Below are 9564 nucleotides of genomic sequence, written 5' to 3'. Positions count from 1 at the left end.
ACGGCTGGATACAATGAAAACACTGACACAATCAACCCAGTCATTTGCTACTTCACAGACAGTTGATATACAGTCATATACATTGAACACTCCACCAGAGACAGGGAACACTCCAACACAGACATTGAACAATCAACCACAGACAGGGAACACTCCAACACAGACATTGAACACTCAGCCACAGACTTTGAGCACTCCACCACAGACATTAGACACTCTACCTCAGGCATTGAATATTCAACCTCGATCATTAAACACTCCAGAACAGACATTGAACAGCCAATCACAGGAATGCAGCACTCAGCCACAGACATTAAACACCCAAACACAGAGATTCTGCACATCAACACAGTCATTGGCCACTTCACAGAAAGTTGACATACAGTCATATACATTGAACATTCCACCACATACATTGAACACTCAACCACATACATTGAACACTCAACCACAGACAGGGAACACTCCACCACATACATTGAACACTCAACCACAGACAGGGAACACTCAACCACAGACAGGGAACACTCAACCACAGACAGGGAACACTCAACCACAGACAGGGAAAACTCAACCACAGACAGGGAACACTCATCCACAGACAGGGAACACTCCACCCCAGACAGGGAACGCTCCACCACAGTCATTGAACACTCCAGCACAGACATTGAACAGCCAATCACAGGAATGCAGCACTCAGCCACAGACATTAAACACCCAGACACAGACATTCGTCACATCTTGCACAGTACCAAGAATAAATTTGGCTGACATAAACGTAGGTAAAGAAATTGGAAGAGGGGGGTTTGATATTGTGTATGAAGGATCGTGGATAGGCACAAATGTGGCTATCAAAGAGATCAAGATCAAGCGGATGAAGATCGCAAAACCAATTATTGATCGAGAACTCTGCGTCCATTCACAACTAAGGCATCCCAATATTGTCATGCTGATGGCATTTGCTATTGAAAGTGATCGATTATACTTGGTTTCCGAACTTATTAATGGTGTTACATTAGACAGCTGTCTATTTGGTATTGATGGACCATCTATGAGCATGTCTGTGAAGCTAAATGTTTGCTTGAAGATATCCCAAGCTGTTGCATATCTGCATGCACAAAACCCCATGATCATACATAGGGACATCAAACCTGAAAATGTACTTGTTGCAAACGAGTTTCATGTGGTGAAATTATGTGATATGGGTCTCAGTAAACTAAAGACAACAAACACTATTATGACAACTTTGGCTGGGATTTGTTTACAGCCTGGAACTCCTGCATATCAGGCACCGGTGATCCTTCTTGAAAGACAAAGTGCAAATGAAATGACAGACATTTGGAGCCTTGCATGTATTACAATGGAAGTATTTACTGAAATGCCCGTCTGGAACAGCTCTGGTGATCCAGTGCAGTACATAATGAGTAGAATGAAACTGAAGGCCAAACCAGATGCTTTAGAGTTACTTGCCTCATCGGCAGATACTGACTCTGAAAACGTTGAGAGTAAAATCTACAAGATCTTAGATAAGGGACTGAGCTACAGTAATGGTGGTAGACCTCATGCTCTCCAAATAGTTAGCTATTTTCATGACCTGTTAGTCAACAAGGTCATTGGGCAATAAACTGAACTCTGACGTGCCCTTCAGCTAAAATATGCCTTTTTTAAATAACCATTACTTGGTTGGTTGATAATTGCAGACATTTTACTGAGCTGGACATTTTTGATTATTTGTTTCATATTTGTTTTGAATAAGGGCATTTTCTGCTTCTGTCTGGACTTTTATCTTGAGATAATTTAGAAAAATATTGAAAATTTGGATGCATTTCTTTATTTTCATGTTAAAAGTTTTCATTATAATAAGTATTGAATTCAGAACATGATTGTATACTTTTTTGTCGATAATACCACGGAAATTTCTTTTCTCAATTTTATTAGCTCGGCTGTTTTCTGTGAAAACCCGAGGTATTGTCATAGCCAGCTCGTCGTGTCCGTGTCCGCCGTCGTGTCGTCCGCAATTCTAAAACCTTAACATTTTGTTAAGGTTTTGAACATTGGCTCTAAAATCAAAGTGCTTCATCCTACAACTTTGAAACTTCATATGAAGCTGTACATTGATTACTTCCCCACGCCAAACCCATTTTTGGTCAAGGTCAAGGTCACTGTCACCTCTTATATAAAACTTTAACATTGGCTCTAAAATGAAAGTGCTTCCACCTACAACTTTGAAACTTCAAATGTACATGCACCTTCATGAGTTCCACACGCCACACCCATTTTGGGGTCAAAGGTCAAGGTCATAAAATTTTACTATATATTATATTTATAAATTTCATTTATACTTAAAGTCTGAGGAAATTTTTCTATATTTCCTTTACACATTTTAAGTCGTCAACTTATTTTACTTTGTTAGCTCGGCTGTTTTCGGTAAAAACCCAAGGTATTGTCATAGCCAGCTCGTTGTGTCCGTGTCCGTCGTCGTCCGCTAAAACCTTAACATTTTGTTAAAATAAAAGTGCTTACACCTACAGCTTTGAAACTTCATAAGTTATGTAGCTGCACCTCTTGATGAGTTCTACCCACCACACCCAATTTTGGGTCACTATGTCAAAGGTCAAGGTCACTGTGACCTCTAAAAAAAATAATCTGACAAGATTTCGCAGCCGAGTGTGGCACCCGTTATGCGGTGCTCTTGTTTCAATGTTCACGTCTTTTAGAAAGTGTTGTAGAAGTGGATCCATTTTTTATTATGTGTTTCATATTTGTTTTTAATAAGGGCAATTTCTGCTTCTATCTGTACTTTTGTCTTGAGATAATTTAGAAAAATATTGAAATTTGGGCTGCATTTCTGTATTTTCATGTTAAATATAAACGTTTTCATTATAAAAAGTATAGAATTCAGAACATGATTGTATACTTTTTTGTCGATTGAATACCAAGGAAGGCCATTTCTTTGCTTAATTTTATTTCAATGTTTACGTCTTTCAGAAAGTGTTGCAGAAGTGGATCCATTTTTCATATTTGTTTTGAATAAGGGCAATTTCTGCTTCTGTCTGTAATTTTGTCTTGAGATAATTTAGAACAATAATGAAGTATGGGATGCATTTCTTTATTTTCATGTAAAATATAAAAGTTTTCATTATAATTAGTATAGAATTCAGAACCTGATTGTATACTTTTTTGTTGATAAAACCAAGGAATGCCATTTCTTTGCTTAATTTAATTTCAATATTCACGTCTTTCAGAAAATTGTGCAGTTTTGTCCATACTTCTTGAATAAGGTACATTCCCAAAATAAATGGTCAATTGTTTCATATTTGATTGGCAAAACTCACACAAGCTACATGTTTTCAGTCCACATTTTATTAAAAATCTATTTGTGTGTATTATTCTCGATAAAAACTTGTATTGTAAATCTTACCATCAAAGTACAATTCCTTTTGCTATTTAATATTATTTTTGGTTTTATTCAGTTAAATAAACTGTAATATTTGAAGAACGCACATTTGTTTATCTTGTTTCTTTTTTTAAAGACATGTATGCATATATATAATAATACATAATCCATGATGTAATAATAGTTCCACAAATGTTTAAAACATATTTCAACTGGATCGGATGTGCATATATTGCAAAGTTCGAGGAAAAGTGTGCATACCATTTGACACGCCTCCTTTTCAAAACTTAGATTTAAACATCATTTAATAATATTTGCATTGTGTGGACAGATATTATTGAAAAGAAGAACAGTGCACAATAACTGGAACTCTGCTTCTCATATAATTTAGGTTATTGCCCTTAATTTACGTTCATACTTTACTATTGTTATTTACTATTTACTATAGCAGATAACCCGGTATGACATGCAAGAAATATTCGTTCTTTGCGACACATCCGACTCGCGGAGGTCATGTTAGTTGGTTTCAGGTCACCCGGTCACATGCATCATCCATCGGTAATCCAGGGTTAATAATTGCATGTACATGTGATGAAATGTAGGAACAGAATGCAGAAGTACATGGGCTACACATGGTATTGTGAAGTGATTTTTTTCCAAAGTTTTCTCCGCCCACACACACACGCACTAAAATGATTCAATGGTCTGGAGTGGTTAGAGGTACGGACCCGGCTAGAATCTATGTTGGTCAAAAGTTTATGTTCGTTGTATATTTAAATAAAATGTGTATTGTGTTGCAGTCTAGCCGTACGGGAGAGCCGTACGTAGTCCTAGACTATTCAATGGGGACTGCCTGGCCGTACGGGATTCATAAATAAACCAGTTAAGATAAATAATATTTCGTATTCACGCCGGTGCTGACAAATAATTTCATTTGTTTACTAGTTTCAATTGATTATCAAACAAAATATCTTTTTTTGGTTAACTTTCAATCATACCGCGCGTAAAGCTAATATATAATCTTGTTTGTAAAAGGATTTGTTCAAGAAATAAAAAAAGCAACAAATGGAGAAAAAGGCGCTGCTGTTTTCAGAATTTAGGTGAACACAAGCTTCACCCGTATTTGATAATTAAATGCTTATTGATGAAGTCCTTAAATATCTCAATAAAGATTTATAACAATGTGCTGTTGCCTTTATTCGTACTCATAATAATTCCTAGAACTAATTTATAAATAATACCAAATCATGTAAAATACAACATTCCTTCGTCAGGCATTCGTACATTAAGCCCGCAAGTAGTGGGTTGAATGTTTTTTTCCAACTTGGCAAGTAAACGTAGTCATATGCTTTTAAAGTTTGTACGTACTTGATGAAAAACTATTTTTTTAGACAAATACAATATTTCTTTAAGCTACCCTTTGCTATAGTTAGTGATTTTATATTATCCCAGGGCTAGATAATACGGCAGTCGTAAAATTTATAGTTTAGCACGGGCGCTTTCACAAAAAGTTTGCATTTTGAATATTTTTTCTGCAGTGTTGTCAATTAAGTGGATAAACTAATTACGCAATTTTCCTGTACAGCAACAGTTTCCTATTTTTCACTGAATATAAGTAAAATTCTTTTAAAAAAAGCATTCATAACATTCGCATACTGGTTGCGTTCTTTTCGTAGGATTGTTAAACGCTACCCATGGACGATGTTCCAAGTGTATGAATTGGGTTGGGTATAGAAACATTTACACAACTAATTTATTTAGATAAAATTCAACGTTTTATATGACGGTACTACTAAGCTATATCAACACAACAAAATAGAATCGTGAACAAAGCGAAAACACATATGAAATCCAAACGTAACGGTACTAACAAATTAACTAATGTTAATCAATTTTCTAAAATGCGTAGCCTTCAAGAATATCGTTTAGCTGAATGAATAGTCGCAATGCTTCAAAGGGATGGACAGGAATTCGAACACCAGGTTTTATAATGTTGACAATCTCTTTAAATTCTTTGCTGCAAGCTTCTTTTTCTTTTCCATACAACTGAATGCACAGGTTTACATCTTCAGGATTCACACGTGTCTTAAAGTCGTACCCATTTGTCAGTTCAGGAACAAAATACATGGCATCTGGTCTTCCCGAAGGCAGTTCAGCGTACCGTTTCTGGCACCGGATACTGTGAGAATTCCAATTCTGAGCGATTCTATCCAAATCCGTTTGTAAAGCATCCATGAAACAAAATCTCAAACATTCTTGTATCACTGGGTTCTGGATATGAAACAGTCCTGAATCCCTTATGTCTTTGAAAAAATTGATCCACCAATGAATTCCAAGCTTCCGAAGTGTCCCCCACCATGCTTCTATTCTCTGGTTTGCCGTGCTATTTCCAGAAATAAAACTCTTAATGCAGGCCATACTGTCTGTCGAATTATATCTAAATAGTGGTTGTAGAAAACTCAGCCTACTGTTCTCTGTTCCGTTATCTGCCCTTAAAATTCGCGGAGCAAATTTAAAATGTTTTAAACAGTCTAGGTAGTATTTTGCGACAATTGCTGGATTGTTATTGCTAGATGCTACTTCAAGCCACATTATCATGCGACTGTAACCGTCGATGCATCCATGGATACAGAAGCCGAATGGCTTTAGCTTATCATACCCGTCGACATGCCACAAATAATTAGGCCCCTTGACCGTATATATCCTTCGTTGTAACCTATGTGCTTTTCGTTCTTCCGTGGCATGTGGGCTTAGATGCTTCATTATTTGCATGATTTCAGTTCTTTTTACGGACAGCCCATGATCCTTTGTGAGTCTTTTCCACATGTTCCCATAACCTATACACCCTCCACTAACCTTCATCTCCTGTTTTACTATATTTATTGCATCGTGCACCGACGAGTAATGAGTAGGGCGTATCTGAAGATTTAAACTTCGTAAGATACGCTTTAAATGACGAACACTTATTTTAATGTTGTGGTGGCAGAACAAAAACAGGACTATTTCCATGTATTTTAGTCCTTCCATAAAGTATATTTTAATTAGTTCATTTCTGGTGGGACCCTTTCCAGAATGTGGAGTGTTTGACGGAACTACGCCCTCTACGCATAAAACTGTAGATGTATATAGCAACAGCTTGATGAATATAGCTTTTGCCATGGTTTTAGTTTTAAGCAGCAACACTGAACAGTTTCTCAGCCTCTTGGATACGCTTGCACTCAACTATGTGATAATCTCTGAAAATAAACATGCATCACATTTAAACATCTTCACATTTTTAACATCTTGAGCGTACCTAGAAACTGCATACAAGTAACCATGATCCAACACTTGAGTAAGGTAATTATACAGTAAATTTTAATGATTTCGTACAGCCACTGGCCGATGCCCATTTTCAACAATTTTACCAGCCGATGATACATAAACTACAAACAGAAGGACCAGAGTCACACTTAAATGAAAAGATAAAAATGGTGGCTACTTCAGAAGCAAGCTCATTACAAAGCTCGATCTAGCAAATTTGTTATTTGTTCGCTATCTTTCGGACATTTTCCCAATTTCATTTTCCTCACTCTTTTCAAATGCATAAACTGAAAATTATATTTTAAATAAGCTCCACTAACATACAACCACATTCACAATATAAATGAAAACTCACGTTCTACGTCTTGAGTGTCGATGATCAAAATGGCCGATTGCTGCGTAAGACAGTTGCTCATAACAAATAAGTAATTACTAATAAGTAATAGCAAATAACTTGTAACAAGTAACAAAAATGTCCCTCCAGGGCTTCCGTACCTTTGCTATGTTTTTATACTGGTTCGATTACACTTATTCCAATTCCCATAGGGGTGGGAGCGGGGCTCTTTCATTTGTTTTACCCCACCTTTTAAAAATATATGCCCCCTTCAATTTTATGCCCCACCATTTCAGAATATGTCCCAACGTTTTAACTCTCTTTCATTTATCTCTTTTTTTTTCGTAAATACACCACAGTTTGTTTATTTGGCCATTTACTATTTTATAGAGTAACATACAGTCTACTGTGTAATCAAAACAAATTGTTTTCGATGATGGAACATACCTATGGAATATGTTTTAATGGATACTACGCAAATAAGTAACTAACCAAATGCAATTTAAGGTAAATACGAAATATATTTATTTGTTGAAATTCTACGAATAAAAATATTTTGGTAAATTAATTGTTTTGGAGACGAAAGGGTCCTTCTAGTATTCCGATGTCGAACAGACCACGGGTTGATTTATCGAGAGCATTGTCAAACACAAGGTGAAGAAACGCATGCTACAGGACATACGTATTCGGGTAGTGAAAGCAGCAGTGAACCACCCGAACCGCCAATATCAAGCTGGAATTGAGAAATCGGTTTATCCGCCTTCAGCGAATAAACATAAACAGGACTTCAATAAAAGGTGATGTTATGGCTCTGGTATTCTGAGATAATTTTGACATGCCTTCTAAGGAAAAACTCATATTAAATTTCCATGGCTACAGAGGCATAAGACGCCATTTTGAGATCCAATGAACCAGTGCTCCATCACGGCGCTCTTAAGTTGTTTGTGTTTGCCGATTAACGCTACGTAGCATTGGATCGTTCACTGACACCGAAGGCGAAGAACGGATGGATGCCCAGAGTGGAATTTCCGTTACCCCTACCGAAATATTAAAAGACTACTCCGGTGTTTGTTAACATAAATTCCGTTTCCATACGCTTTCAAAGTGCAAGCTTATTTCCGGATTTACGAGTATTTCACATTTGCTATTATAATTTCCACCATTGTCGCAAATGACGTGTTATCTCTTTTGTAGTTTTATCGATTTAATACAAATATAAAGCGAGCTAATTCAGCAGTATGTTGTTTATTCAAACTAGTAGCATATGAAGACTCTATTTCGGTGATATGGTAAATCATATATGGACGACATGTGAATTCTGGGTTTGAAGGCAATATCGATTATTATTTATCTGTATTTTAAGCCGTTAATCAGAACTGTGTTGCTTTACTGTCTATGTAGAGATTAATGATTATTTACGACTAAACGGATGCACATGACTTTATTGTAAAACATACATTTTTATACCGTTCGGTTGCAAATTATGAAGACACATTATATTTAAAAGGTCTCTGCTCACTCTACTTTAGAGCCCCTTACAGTTGACTTTGTCTGCAAACTCTGCAGCGAACTGTTGCTTGACTGGGCGCTGTTTGCACGTGCCTTTGAAATCAGCAATGCGCGTGTTCAAGCCATCAAACAGCAACATTACAACGTTGAGTCAGAGAATGTTCTCATGGATGTCTTCATAACCAGGCTAAAGACACAATCGATATCGTAAATTAAAATTAGCGGTAAATGTTCAAACGTGATGTTTTTTTAATAGAAAATGTCAACAGTTATCAAACTGTATTTTTTCAGTTTTTAAGACAGTGAATATCAACAGTTAGTTAAACTGTTTGTTTTCAGTAATTGAGTGTACAGACTGATTGAGACATTTAGACAAACAATATTCAAAATGTATTTCCAAATGAGCAATGAAAACCAGTTAAATGTATGGTGTAATGTAAGTACTTTGTACAAAATGCATGCATTTTTATCATAAGTATTCCCTGTTTCAATAAGATCAGATTTTAGATAATCATACGATTATTCCTCGCCTGAAGCTGCATTATGTGAGGACCTGGAATGCGTCCTAGCATTCCGTCCTTATTAACTTTTGGACTCCCTAAAATTTGGACTCATTTCGAATAACAGCTGAATTATAAATCTATGGTGTGGTATTGTGCTGAGTGGATACCGAAGGACCCAGAGCAAACCCCATCTTCCTGGTATGATTACGAACAACCTAATTTCCATGCACATGGGGAGCGGGGACTGAACCCGAGTTTCCTAAGTGATAAAGCCGTATACCAAACAATGCGCTAACCAGATAACCTGTTTACCGATCCACGCGAGATGATCTCGCGAATATGTGTTCAAAGAATATTCACGTGACATTTCGGCTTGTATTCGTGCTTAAAGCATAAATTATAACCATGTGTATACACTTTGGAAAAATAAAACTCCATTTACGTATTGCGTATAAAATATATTGATATACGTTCAAAATAACATTTAACATAAACAATTATTTGAAAGGTCAATGCAA

Source organism: Dreissena polymorpha, chromosome 7 (genome assembly GCF_020536995.1).
Source record: "Dreissena polymorpha isolate Duluth1 chromosome 7, UMN_Dpol_1.0, whole genome shotgun sequence".
NCBI classification, from domain to species: domain Eukaryota; kingdom Metazoa; phylum Mollusca; class Bivalvia; order Myida; family Dreissenidae; genus Dreissena; species Dreissena polymorpha.
The sequence above is the reverse complement of the archived record's forward strand: the minus strand, read 5'-3'. Positions refer to the sequence as shown.